This window comes from Elaeis guineensis, chromosome 15 (assembly GCF_000442705.2).
Source record: "Elaeis guineensis isolate ETL-2024a chromosome 15, EG11, whole genome shotgun sequence".
Classification (NCBI taxonomy): domain Eukaryota; kingdom Viridiplantae; phylum Streptophyta; class Magnoliopsida; order Arecales; family Arecaceae; genus Elaeis; species Elaeis guineensis.
In genome coordinates, this window is record NC_026007.2 from 60,241,151 (window position 1) to 60,256,384 (window position 15,234).

The window sequence follows — 15,234 nt, forward strand, 5'->3', positions numbered from 1 at the left end:
GGATAAGATAGGGATGGCGTAATCCTTGCGATTTGACAAAGACTCCTCCATCCTGCAAAATCAATCAAAAATTTGGATAGGGATCCTTTGATTTTTGACCCTCCGACGCTTAAGTCAGTCCAAGCCTTGAGATCAAAGGTGAAAAAGAGTGGAAAAGCAAAAAAAATCAAACGGAACTGAAAGATAACTCAGTAGAAGTCGAGAGCCTGACTTGACTTCTTACTGGTAGTGTCACGGCCCAGCCCATAGGCTCTTGGACTTGACATTTTTTTTGGAGAGCCCAAAAGAGCCCCCGATGGGAGGAGGAAGACTCCTTACCAGAGTCTTCTTCCTCTCCGATTCTGGTAAAATCGGACCGATAGAGTCCGACAAAGGATAGAAAAACTCTCCTATAAAACCCCTTCCCCTCCCCTAGGTCTCTACAACGAGATTTGGAGAGATTTTTTTAGAGATTGGAGGGATTTTTCAAGGAGGATCCATGGGTTCTTAGATGGAAAAAAGAGGGTTTGACGGAGCTCTTCTCGACCGTTGGAGTAAGGTAAGTTCCTTTCTCTCTTCTCTATTTTGGTTTTTGCTTATTACCGGCGTGCGAGGGAAGCCAGTAAGCTACCGGTTTGAGTTCAAACAGGACTGTCCCTATTTTGTTTTGTTTTTCTCCGCATGCCACTGGCAACAACCGCTGTTGAGGGTCGTTGCCAGTGCCATGTATTTATCGTCGTCAGGAGTTGCCAGTGGTGGTCGGAGTCGGCCTTCTTTGGTGGCGTGAGGGGAGAGAAGAAAGAAGGGGATCGGATCCCCTATTTTGGACGAGGAAAAGAAGAAAAGAAAGAAGGAAACGGGAAAAAGAGAAGAAAAAGAAAAATAAAAGAAAAGAAAAAGAAGAAAAAGAAAAAAGAAAGGAAAAAAAGAAAAGAAAAAGAAAAAAAGGAGAAAAAAATGAGAGAGAGTTCTCTCTCTTTCCTCTCTCTACCTTTCTCTCTCCATCTTCTCTCTCTAGATTCTCTCTCTACTTTCTCTCTCTAAAATTTTCTCTCTCTAAGATCTTTCTACTCTCTCTCTAACTGTATCACGAATCTTAGGATAAACTTGAGATAAAAATAAGATGACCTAAAATCGCTTCAAAATTCGTGTAGTAGGTTGGATCCCAGTTTGATCCTTATTCAAAATTTATAGCATCTGATTATAGTTTATCCATAGTGAGTTACCTTGATATGACCTCTGATGATCTCGACCATGATTACCCCATCTGAAGGATATAAAGATTCTCTTTTTACTTTCTCTCTCTAAAATTCTCTCTCTAATTTTTTTTTCTGAAATTTTCTCTCTCTTTATGGATTTTCTCTCTCTAGAAGTCTTATAGACTAGTGGAGGGTCCAGATACTTAGACAAATCTCAATTTTGATTGATCCTAGAAGAGGTCCTGGATTTATGTTATTAGGATCGTTTATCTGTAATTTCTCCATATATGATTTTTATGTTTAACTCTGATTATGTAGAGATGTAATTGTTATACAAGAAGATATGGAGTAAAATATCTTGATTTCGGATACGTAGATTGAGGAGCTCATCAATTTTTGTATTTAGATCAATCATCGATAAAGGTAAGAATCCTTGTACATGATCACCATTATATATATGCTATTTTACTGTTGGTCTTGCATCATTAGTTTTGCATTGTCGGATTTGAGATCGATGAATTTATTATATCTGAGATACTGTTATTTGATTTTGACCATGAGTATGTTATGTCAATACATATGTATCAGAGATTGATGACATGATTATATGGATATGACATATCTAAATTGATCATAATGTAAGTCGGAATTGATTTGATGAAATCAACACATAATGATTAAATGAAAAAGAGATATATGGTATGGACTAGCCTTGTCATGTGGAACAGTCCATCAGGAGCTTATGCTTGGGATAGCTTGCTAGGAGCTTATGCCTGGGACAGTCCCATAGGCTTATTTGTGGATCAGCTTGCCAGGAGCTTATGTCTGAGACAACTCGTCAAGAGCTTATACCTGGGACAGCCTGTCAGGAGCTTATGCCTGGGCAGCCCCATGGGCTTATATGTGGATCAGCCGGTCAGGAGCTTATGCCTGGGATAGCCCATCAGGAGCTCATGCTTGGAACAGCCTTGACAGGCTTATGAGTAAAAATTGATCGGATGGAGATTGAGACATAGTCTTGGTTAGTCCAAAATCAGAAAGAAAAAGGTTAAAGATCGTGTGATTATGAAAAGAGAAGTAAAGGATAAGACATGAAACAAATGTTGAATAAAAGTGTTTTACTGTTAACATATGATGATGCATCTCTTTTGACAAGACAGATAATTTATGGATGTTTACATTATTTTGGATATTGAATATGAAATTTTATATTTTATTGCTTATCCTTATTTTCAGTTTATATTATTATATTAGTGTGATATGTGGGATTCTTACTGGGCTGCAAAGCTCACACCCCTCTATATCTCTTTTTCTTCTCAAAGTTACAGGATGCTTATGATTGACTATGGTTTGGATTTGCGGGTGAGCAGATGAATAGATAGAGTGTCACGATACCTGATCAGAGGATTGAAGAAATTTAATTTGTAATCATGCAAGTTTTACTAATTATTATTAGAATTAGATATTATGGATGTTGAGGTTGTAATGAATTACTTTTGGCCTTGCATATTCTTTAGGGTTTGCTCCAAGGAGTGTGTAGCCATCACGTATCCGATTAGGGTGTTGGGTTCGGGATATGATAGATAGAGTTTCTTCAAGTTTTTGAGAGTTAAACTTACCGATGGAGGATTCTTAAACCTCTATTTATAGAGGGAATGATGAGGCCGTTTCAAATTTTGTTAGACCGTTAGGAGAATTTGTTAAGCGATTATAGAGCTACCTGTAAGTGAGCTGGCATACAGCTGTGTATATGAGCTGGACATCAGATCACAGCCAGCTGTGACTTGGTTGGAAAAACTACAGTGGGCATTTGCAGAATAGCCAAGTTAATAGTCAAATTCGTCATAAAAATAGCTCACCTCGACAGAAAATCGGGATAAAATAAGGATGCTGTAATATTTCACGATAAAGAAAGGTTCATATCGGTATATATCCGATCTGAACATTTCTGCTAGCAGAGGTCTGGAGAATATAAGGGCGTCTTTTGCTTGGATCAATAAAATACCAATCTAAATCTACTTTACAGGTGAATTAGTATGTTGGTATTAGGCGCTTTAAGATTTGATCTCATATGATGATGCCACATGTCTCGAGATTGAATTTATGCACGAACACTTTGCCCCCCCACTTTCTATGTCCGAGGTGATAATTTTATGATCGGACTAGGAAGTAAGAATATCTTCATAAGATTTTCATCAATTTAGAAAGTATTCACTATAAAAGCTGAATTTTACCGGTCGAAATATCTTATTTCCAAATTAATCTCCTCTAGCCCAGATATTCACCGTTCAGGAGATCTCCTCTTTATGTTTGAAGTTTGGATCGATTTTTTTTTGCACCGATTAAGAGATCTTATCTCCATGCTCGAATTTTTGATTTAGTTTTCATCGGTCAGAAGATCTCATCTCTGTATTTGACTTTTGGATCAACTTTTTACCAGCTAGGAGATTTTATCTCCATGTTTTACCTTAAGATTCTTCGGACTAATGTCGCTGCCACATGGAATAAATGTGCCATGCCTCGAGAGCACAAAAATTAATTGCTTGGTTGAAAATGATGGGACTTGACTTTTCAGGAAATGATCTACCATATCTTCTCTCATCATTGATTGGATGAGTGATTTGAATATATCAAATAAAAGCACGGCAAATGTCAACGTTCGATTGGATTGTTAGCTCGAGCATGGATCGGTTCGACATGGCAAGATATGAGGAGACGTGCATCTAACCACCATCTGACTGAGTGTTGGATTGATGCCAAGTGGCACAAATCGGCAAGAGGACTAACCAATTCTGACCGTCGGTCCGCCTATAAAAGATTTTTTTACCTCTCGATCACTATTCATTTTCCCTATTACTTTGTAGAGGTGCTGTTGAAATATTTTCAGAGACTTTTCAATGTCGAACGATCACCAGAGATTGTGAGGAAGTTCGTCAGAGTGATAGAGGAGGAATCCATTTCATCTCTAAGAGAGTTTCATCAATCTCTTTTTAGATACCAATTCTCTCTCACTCGCTCTTTTTCAATCGTGAGGTAGCCTCCCTTCTTCTTTCGAGTGTTCTTATTTTTCTTTTTGTATTTTTTCTTTCGAGAGACATGTCTCACAGAACTAGGAAAGGAAAGGAGACCTTATATGAGCCATAGATTAGGTTGACCCAGCCCTTACTAGCCATAGAGCTAAGAAATGCAACTCAGGACCCTGAGACCGACCTATTAGGTGAGAAGAGTTTGGATCACAGTGCAGAATCTCCCATGCATAGTCTCACGGACTACCTCGATCTAGAGATAGAGGGATCTATCCTGACCGAAAAAAATCTCACAGTACATAGAGACAAATACGACATACCTGATGAATATGAAATGTTAGTGCCAGATCAGGAAGGTCGAGTCTCTGAACCTCCTAAAGGCTGCATAGCCTTCTACGATGAGTCTCTTCGGTCCGGCCTATGATTTTTCTTGCATTTTTTTCTACAATGTCCTTGATTTCTATAGAGTTCACCCCACTCAAATAACTCCAAATGTTATTAGAATGATTATAGTGTTCATCATTATATGTGACTTCCTTCATATAGACCTTAGGATCTCCTTATTTAGATCTCTAGTTCTTTTAAAAAGGCATCCGAATGAGAAGGACTAGTGGTACTTCTTATCTCGGAAGGATTATAAATTCAGACCCAGCTTGCCTTCTTCTATTCATGACAGAAAAGGTCATTTTTTCTTTATCCGAGCTCCTATCCCATCAGATTTTAGGATTTGATGGGGGCATCTGGACATCCACTACAAGAAATTTAATTTTTTGCGATGAAATTTTTTCGTTACTAAAAATCATATTTTCGTCGCTAAAAGTATTTGCGATGAAATATATCGTCACTAAAAATTTGTAGAGAAAGCCTCATAGCAAAAGACCTTAGCGACGAAATGATTTTATTTCGTCGCAAAAAATAGTAAACCTAGACAATGAAGTACTTGCTGTATTAGCGATGAAAAAATTTTATCGCAAGAGCTTAAATTTTCATTGCTAAAATTACAACGAAAAATAATTTCAGCATAAAAAATAATTTTTATTTTTTAAATTTTTTTATCTTAACGATGAAAATTGAATTTCATCACAAATATTAACAATGAAAATAATTTTATTGCTAAATATAGTGATTAAAAAAAATATCCTCTTATTTTTTGCGATAAAATTTTTCTTTTATCATAATTTTTTGCGATAAAAAATAAATTCATCGTAAAATATGATGACAAAATTCATCGCAAAAATAATTTGTCGCAAAAATTTCGTCACGATAATTGCGATGAAATAAAATGTTCGTTGCTATAATTGCAACGAAATTAAAATTTCATCACGATAATGGCAAAGAAATACAAATTTCATCACAATAATTATGATGAAATTAAAATTTTATTGCAAAAAATTAAAATTTTTAGCGATGAAACTATTTTTTTGTCGCAAAATTAGCAACGAAATAAAAAATTTCATCGCAATGTATAATAAAAGTTTTATTTTTTGGGTTCACAAAATTTTTTTGCGACGAAATTAATATTTTGTCGCTAAATTAAATTTTGGATAAAAAATTTAATTTTTATTTTTTTATCAAAAAAAATCTACTCAAATATAAATTCTCATATCAAACATATTTTACATAACAATATATTAACACAATAGAAATATTCTAATTTAAAATACCAATTTCAAGTAACAAAAAGTTTCATAACCATCGTTGTCATATACAAAAATATAAGTCCATACACCATTTTAAATTTAAAAAAACTACAAACTAGGTATGATCTTACTTGTTGGTCTCGTTCTCTTCTCCAGGCGTCGATCTCTGACCCGATATGTGTCACGATGGTGGTGCAGAGGCAGCATCATGTGACTATAGAGGTGCTAACTCAGAAGCATCAATATCGAGTTGTCCTGCCATCACAGCTACTATCTTCTCGAGCATCTGACTACGATTCATCCAGTAACTAATCTGATCTTGCATCATGCTCATGGATGTCCTAACTGTCTCTGGCACCGATGCTCATGTAAGTATCACGGATGACGAACTGCATGATTTTTTGGACCGCATGCTATGACCAGATCTTAGCTGCCACCCGAGGACAGTATCCAAAATCGTATCATCTATCATCAAACAAACTTGCTGTGATCCAGTATCACCGTCAGATCCAACCTCCCTCATCTCCTGCTCTCTCAATTATAATATTTTTTCCTTCACAATAAACCAAATAAAATCATAATTTTTTTTCAGACTCTTTAAAAGTATTCAAAATGTAGAGTAATGATACTTACATGACGCTGCCTCGCCTCCTCGGTCACGAACTCGCCACTCTTGTTTTGATAGAATTTAGCATAGGCGTCGACTCTGATAGTACCCTATTGAAATAAAAAAAAAGATATCAAAATAATATAAATATTTAATAAGAAGTTACAAAGTATGATTACAAATGTAGTTACGTATCATCCTCTTCATTCCCTATGCAAAAGAGGTACTTCCTTGCGTGTGAATAGAATCAATCTTACTCCTATTCACCTTATTCACCTCTGATCATCGCTACAAAATACATACAATTATAACCAATAAAAGACATAACAAAATTAAAATAACTTGAAACACTAGACTTACCTGAAATGCCTCACTTCCAAAATACTCACATAACCACCGCCAATCGTCACTAGACCCAGCCCAATTTCTGTATGGCTGGGTCACAGGATCAATCTCCTTTGCCTGCAGCTCATTGCAGTATTTATGAAGCCTACATCGCCGATCTCTGTATCTATTTGCAGCCATTTTGAGAATACATGCCATCACTTCTTCGTCGGTGCAATCCTCGAAGTCAATATTATCCGACACAGTCATCGTACCAAAAAACAAATACATGAAATTATTCATATAATAAAAAATTTATTTATATAATAAAAAATAATATGGATCATGTAATGATATGCAAGACATCCAAATTTAATTCTTACCTTGATGTGAGAGACTAGAGCATCACACTATCGAGGAGTTACATGCTTGAAACTTTCAGCAGCCCACAGAAAATGATTCCACATATACAAACTGATCTTATTTGCGATGATACTAGCCTCTATGCCAATCGGATGATCTCAAAATATCTGTACCTTCGGCTTTTCATTGTGCGTATGCACATATTTTTCCAAAATAAGACCCCTACTAGGACCATGCACTGCACGTCGATGCTGTGTTCCTGCATATAAAAATTAGTGAAATGAACATATATCATGTATCACTAAATGCATATAACAAAAAAATATATATGGTTTATAAATTGATAGAGATGTACCTGTAAGAGGATGATGCTGCGGTGCCATGACCTCCGGTTAGACAAGCTCTGGCTGAGCACTAGTCTGCTCTGTGGACTCGGACAACTGAGTCTCATCTAAATCCTCTGACTCATCATGCAAAATGCTAAAGTGAGGATGTGTATCATCAAGTGGAGCCTGTTGCCTACCCTGTGAACGTCAACGTCCAGGACCAGTCATGATGCTGCAATGATTAAAATAATTTAAATCAGCATGTAATCAAAAAAACTCAAGTATTATATTATGTAACAAAAAAAATAAATTAAATTACTTATTCATATTAATTATTGTTCTCAGATTTTAAACTCGTGTCCATATAGTTATCTTCGATGGGAGTCATAGAAGACTTCAACCCTGAAGTGCTATTATCATCGTCGTTAATGAAGTCATTATTGGATCGTGCTCGTGCCCGTGCCCTTATCGACGATCCAACAATAGAAACATCCTCAGGTTCATAGTCGTCTTTTTGTAATTGTCCTATGTCAATCGTATCATCTGGCACTAATATGTTATCTGGTGCTTGCATTTGATATGCTTCGTTTTCAATAATTGCATGGACTTCATTCTTTAGATCTTCATCATTCGGGCATGTGAAAAGTGCGGGATCAAACAAATATCTACGCTGAGCCCTTATTGCAACTCGCCAAGGCTTTTTCATTTTGTTATCATCAATATACTACACTAGTCTCGCTTGCTTTGCAAAAATATAAGGATCACTTTCGTACCATACATGATCAGTGTGGACACTGACGAGTTGAGGATCTATAACAATTGGCCTATGTCATCCTAAGTCATACCATCGATACTTGAATAACACAATCCGTCGAAGACCACTATATCGTAATCGAAAAGTATCGCAAAATCTTGTATGGTATTTTTTTTTTCTTCTTATCCTTACCACGACTTTCTTTCCATCTGCTTGAATGACAAATCGGACATGCTTGTAGATCTTTTTTATCTTTTCGAAATAGAACACAATCATTCGGACATGCATGTATCTTTTCACAGGGTAGGCCCAAGTTATCGACTCCCAAACCGAGTCCTTTCAATAATTTTTTGGCTTCATAATGACTTGACAGAAGTAACTCTCCCTCTGGCAGTAAGTCCTTCAAAAATTTGAGCAACCAATTAAACGAGTTGTTTGACCACTTATCAAGTATCTTCATGTGTAATAACTTTTTTACGGCAGACAACAGAGAGTACTTCTTATAACCAAGATAAACATCACTTTGTGCATCTCTTAATAGACGCTCGAATCTATCATTTATAGATATGTTACTGTCCTCTTCAGCTTCTTATCTCAGAATGGGATGCTGATGTTCTGCTCTCGCTTCTATATTTACTTCAAATAATTTTGGATAGAGGTCCTCTAAAATTTCTCTATCTTCTGCACTGAGTATTTATCTTTCACAACTGCATGATCCACCGACTGACGATGAATTTATGGGACTCCTGGATAACATGCTCGAGCTAGTCGGCAAATTTTCACCATGACAAGTTCATCTCTTATAAGTCACATCTATACCGTATTCGTATAAATGATTCTGAATATCCGATAAGGTACATCAAAATAAATTCTTACATTGACAACATGGACAATGAGCTTTTTCATCTTCTCTAGTATGATTGGATGCCACATTCATAAAAGATGTCATACCCGTAATATACTCGGGACAAAACTTATCACGCAATGACATCCAACCACGATCCATACCTACATATTTATGATGCAAACTATACAATCAATTTTATATAATAATAGTTGACTAACGCCTTATATCTCCTACCTATAGAGTGATGGTCCTATCCCATTCAAGAACATAAGAATTTAATATTACAATACATGTCTTCTATACCAAAAAAATTTCGACAGTATTTCGACACAGTTCTCCAGATACACAAGCATTAAAGTTGTGCTATATATCCAGAGAACATGATCGAAAATACCAACAAAACTCTACGATGTAGAAGCACATGTGTTGCAATATTAAATTTATTCACGTGCCCAAACTGTCCACGAGCACAATTCGAGAATAGTGTGTAAAGCACCAATATTTTTTTCATAAAAAAATATTGGTTTATGCACGCTATCCTCGAATAAAAATTCTAAGGCTTATAAATTTATTATATTATAATTAATATATTATTATTATAATTATTTTTATTTTTAAAATATTTTTAAATCATGATTAAAATTAATTTTATCAAACAAATAATTATATCTAACATTATATCTAATTATTAAAATAATAAATAATTACTTCTAATGGCTAAAATTAATTGAGAAAAAAGAATAAAAATTAAAAAATATATAAATTAAAAAAATTATTCTCACCTTTAACTCTTCCGTGAATCCGACAGCTATGCAGTGATGGTGACGGCAATCGATGATGGTGGTGGCGGCCCGACGGTGGCGGCCCTACGAAACCAGACAAGCCAGGTAAGGGAGAGTGACAGAGAAAGTAAGGGAAGGAGACTGAGAAAGAAAATGAGGGAGGGAGACAGGGGAGGGAGGGGTTGACCGGCGGTGGTGACAGCCTTGCAGACCAGGTAGAATGCGCGGCAGGCGGCGGTGGGGGACGGGAGGCCGAAGCGGCGGGCGATGCTGCGGAAGGGGGCAGCGTGGGCGAGGCAGAAGAGGGGCAGAAGAGGAGGAAGAAGATGAAGGAGATGGCTCTAGGGTTAGGGTTTCGAGGGATTGGAGGGAACTGGAGGGAAGGAGGGAGAGGAGGCGAGAGAGGGAGAAGGAGGCGGAGAAGAGGGAGGATTCGAGGGACAGGGTTTGGGAGGGGAGGAGGAGGAGGTCAGAGTCGGAGAGGAAGCGGAGGGAGACGGTGGAGGTAAGGAGGGAGAGGACAGGCGTGAGGTCCTCTGCAGTGAAGGGGGGACTGGGAGAGGGCCTACTCTTCTTCCCAGAGGTGGAGGTGGTGGAGGAGTGACGCTTTCCACCACCCATGGGGGAGGGAGGCCTCGACCGGTGATGGTGGCGGGGAGGGAGGACTCGATCGGCGGTGACACAGTGGAGACCGAGAGGGAGAGAAAGAAATAGAATGGTGCATGGAGGAGAGGGAGCGAGGTGGGAGGGAGACGGTGCGCTAGGGGGTGGGCTCGATCGGCGATGGGGGGCGGGCTCGAGCGGCGATGGTGGCAAGGAGGGAGGGCTCGATAGTGGCGGGGAGGGAGAGAGAGGATGGTGGTCGGGAGGGAGAGAGAGAGGATGGTGGCGGGGAGGGAGAGCACTTACTGGGAAGGATGACTGACAATCAGGGAGGGAGGACTGTCTCGAAGATCGGGGAGGGAGAAAGATCTTTGACGACTGCGGCGGCGTGGGCAAAGGAGAGAACAAGAGGTTTATCTTGAATTGGGGCAAATTTTTGCCCTATTTCAAAGTACTTTTTTTTTAATTAAAAAATATTTAGCGACGAAATCAATTCATTGTGAAAAGTAAATATTTTATCAAAAAAATATATATTTTTTGCAATAAAAATTTTTTCATCGCAAATGATTAATTTTTTGCAACAAAAATTTAAGTTCGTCACAAATATAAAAAAATTATCATAAAAATCAAGTTTTTTGCAATGAAATAAATATTTCATCACACAAAATCAAATTTTTCATGATGCAATTATTTTCATCGCAAAAAAAAAAAATTTAGCAACAAAAAATTTTTTTGTCGCCAAAAAAAATAATTTTTTATGATGAAAAAAAGTTTCATCGCTAAAGATCAATTTCTAGCAATAAAAATTAAAATTTTATCATATAATATTCAAATTTTTTTAACAAAATAAAATTTAACGATGAAATAGTTTTGTCGCTAAATATAAATAAAATTGGTTGGAAAAGCCCTTATTTTTTGCAACAGAATATCAATTTCGTCACAAACAATGTAATTTTGTTTGCGACAAAATTTTTTTTCGTCGTAAAAAAATATTTTTTTACTATGAAAAAAATATTTCATCCCAAAAAAAATTATTTTTTGTAATGAAAAAAAATTTCATCGCTAAAGATCAACTTCTAGCAACAAAAATAAAATTTTCGTTGCAAAAGATATAACTTTTTACAACGAAATTTTTTTCGTCGTAAATACCTAATTTTTAGAGATGAAATTTAAATTTTGTTGCAAAAGCTTAATTATTTACGATGAAATAAATTTCATCGCTAAAATTTCATCATTAAAAGTCAAATTCCTTGTAGTGATCAAACATAATTTTCATGATGAAATTCTTTCTGAAGATGAAGTGGCTCACTCAACCCTGACCACCACCAGAATGCCCAAGCTTTCTACTTTGATAAATGATCAGATGTTGATGATGCTAGAATCAGTCTATATTCTCCTCAGGATAAGATCGAACTATTTTATTTTTACTTTTTTTCTTTGCCTTTAACATTCTAAAACATATATCTGATACAGAGATGAGGTTCAATCTAGCAAAGGTGGAGGAGAGCAAGAGGAAGGATCAGCCAAAATCGTCCGCTACTGTTCTCGCACCGAAAAGAGCTAAAGGTGTGGATCCTCTTCCTGCCCCAGCGCCATCTCGATCATCCTCAGCAACTCTCTCCCCAGTCACCTCGGGAAGAAGTGAAGCTTCTTAGAGACCACAGAACCCTCTCGGGGCATTATTATTGGAACTACCTCACCAACCCGCCATGGGGCACTGTCAAGTTTGGCCAAAGGGGACACCGTCATAAGGATGTCACTCCTAGAGCAACCTTGACTAGGTCGAGATCTCCTCGAATCCATCATGCTGACCATCGATCTGAAGGTACGTTGGAAGAATAAATCTAAGGAGATCGCCAATCATGGGTTTGAACACATGCATGTAAGTACCCTTCTCTTTTTTTTCCTTTCTTTTCACTTCGGTGTATGGCTGATCTGAATTTCTTATCTTGCAGGTCGCTGTAGATTTTGAAGTCGTGTGTGAGAACATGGCCTATCTACTGAAGAATAAAGAGGTCATGGATGCCAATTAATCATCCTCCAAGAGGAGAAGGAGTCCGAACTTACTGTCAGACTCAAATACCAACTCGAAGAGAATCTGAAGGCTTTGAAGGGAAAGAATCAAAACTTGTTGGACCTTCAGCAAAAAATAAATGAACAGGAGAAAAAGATCTTCGACCTGCATACTGTTATTGAGAAAAATAAAGAATTGGAGCCGAAGCTTAATGAGGCGAAGAAAGCCAATGAAGCCCACGAGAAGGCCATTAAGGCCTTGAAGAGAGAAATAAAGAAGGAGCAGGACAAGGCGGTGGAGGCAATGAAACTGTACAAGGCTTCCGAGGAGTTCGAGGATGAGGTGTTCGAGAGCTCCAGGGGTGTATATGACTACGGCTTCAGCCAATGCCGTAATCTGATCAAGAAGTTATATCCCTAGATAAATATCTCCAAGGTCATTCCAAAGGTGGCTATCGAGATGGGTGTGAAGGGAGATCTTGAATCGTCCCCCGAAGTGGTAGAGGGACCAACAAAGGAATCGGGTCGGCCAACTATCAAGGTGAACGCAACAGAGGCCATTGCTGCGGAGTCCATATCTATGGTACCTCTGGTGGAGATTAAAGATCTCGAGGCAGGTAAGAAACCGGATCCTACCCCAACTATGGAACCTGCTATTGCTAACACTTCTCGAGATGTACCGACCTGATACAGATCTTTTGGTTCTTTTCTAAAATGTGTAAACCCGATGTAGGTCCTTGTCTTTGTAATTTCTTTACATATCAATACAAAGGATACTTTTTCAAGCATATCTGAGTCATGTAATTTAACAAACCTTATGCTCATCAAGATGAAATAATTATATATGTCTTTGTAACTCGACAGAATCAAAAACTGATTAAATAATTCAACAGAATTGAAGATTGATAACTTTAAGTTCACCTACCACCGATTAATTAAAAATGGACTAGACGTACCTTTATTTGTGCGACCACAGAAGGATTAAGTCTTAAAATTAGATCCAAAAGTTGGAGTTTTCAAGAGAACCCAAAGATGATCTTGTCCTAGATATCAATGTAACCTTGGTAAGAAACTAATGTAAAACTTCTCTGATTTTGTATCTGGCCTAAGTCATCGACCGTTAGGGGAATAAAGTCTTCTAGGACTTTTTCACACCGCGATTTGAAGGAACATTGAGGAATGCATACGCCATTTGGGTCCTTATCGGATTGAAATCCAGGTAGATGTATCATACCTTATGGGGCTTTACTGGATTGAAATCCGAATTAAGATGTTGTGCCTTACGGGCTTTATCGAATTGAAATTTGGATTAGGATGTTGTGCCCTTTGGGACTTTATCAGACTGAAATTCGAAGTAGGATGTCATGCCCTTTCAAGGTTTTATCAGATTAGAATTTTGATTAGGACGTCATGTCCTTTCAGAGCTTTATCGAACTGAAATCTGGATTAGAACATCATGCCCTTCAGGGCTTTAATGGACTTGATTTTGGATTAAGATATGATGCACTACAGGACTCTAAAGAATTGAATTTAGATATATGAGAGGACATGATGTTCAAAACATAGCTTGTTAGGGCATTTTTATTGATAATATTTTTTGAGATTTTTAAAATTCTAGATGCGGAGAATAGCAGATCCATCTAAATTTTCAATTCTATAAGCCCCTGGACGAATTATATCAGTGACTTGATAAGATCCTTTCGAATTAGGAGCCAATTTACCTTGTTCAGTAGGCTTTGAAACTTTAGCTCATCTCAAGATGAGGTCGTCCTTCTGAAATAACTTCAACTTTATCCAGGCATTGTAATACTTAGTGATTCTTTGCTTATAGGTTGCCATTCTGATATGGGCTTGTTTCCATACCTCATCAAGAAGATCTAGATTAGTTCTCAACCGGTCAAAGTTGGTTGCCTCATAGAAATTTTTGACTCTATCAGACAATAAACCAATCTCCATCGAGATCACAGTTTCAGTCTCATAAGTGAATCTGAAAAGAGTTTCTTCTATTGAAATTCGACATGTGGTTCGATATGCCCACAGTACATTTTGCAGCTCTTTGGCCCACAAATCTTTAGCATCAGTGAGCCTTGTCTTCAAACCATGAAGATAGTTCTATTGGTTACTTCAGCCTCACCATTCGACTAGGATTGCCAACAGAAGTGGGTCGGTAATTAATATAAACTTAGAGTAGAATTCTTTGAACTTGGGGTTGTCAAATTATCGATCATTATCAGTAATAATGATTTGAGATAAACTAAACTGGCAGATTATGGATTTTCAGATAAAATTTTGCATCTTTTTCTCTATGATTTAGGCTAATGGTTCTCCTTCTATCCATTTTGTAAAATAATCAATAGCCACCATTAGAAATTTTCTTTGACTTACTGCCACTGGGAAAGGCTCCAATATATCTATTCCCTAAATTGCAAAAGGTCAAGGGGTGGTAATAGATATAAGTTTAGTGGTAGGTCGGTATTGGATATTAGTGTACCTTTGATATTGATCACATTTATTAATAAGATTAGCTGCATCCTTTTGAATAGTTAGCCTGTAATAGTCTTGTCAGATTACTTTGTAAGTAAGTGATCTGCCTCCAAATGATTCCCACACTACCTTTATGCACCTCTCGAAGTGCGTAGTCAGCTTTATATGACGTTAAGCATCGAAGCAGAGGAAGAGAATAAGATTTTTTATATAAATGACATTCTTAGAGAACATAACATAGAGCTTATCTTTTAATGCTTCTGACTTTGATCAGATCATCGGACAAG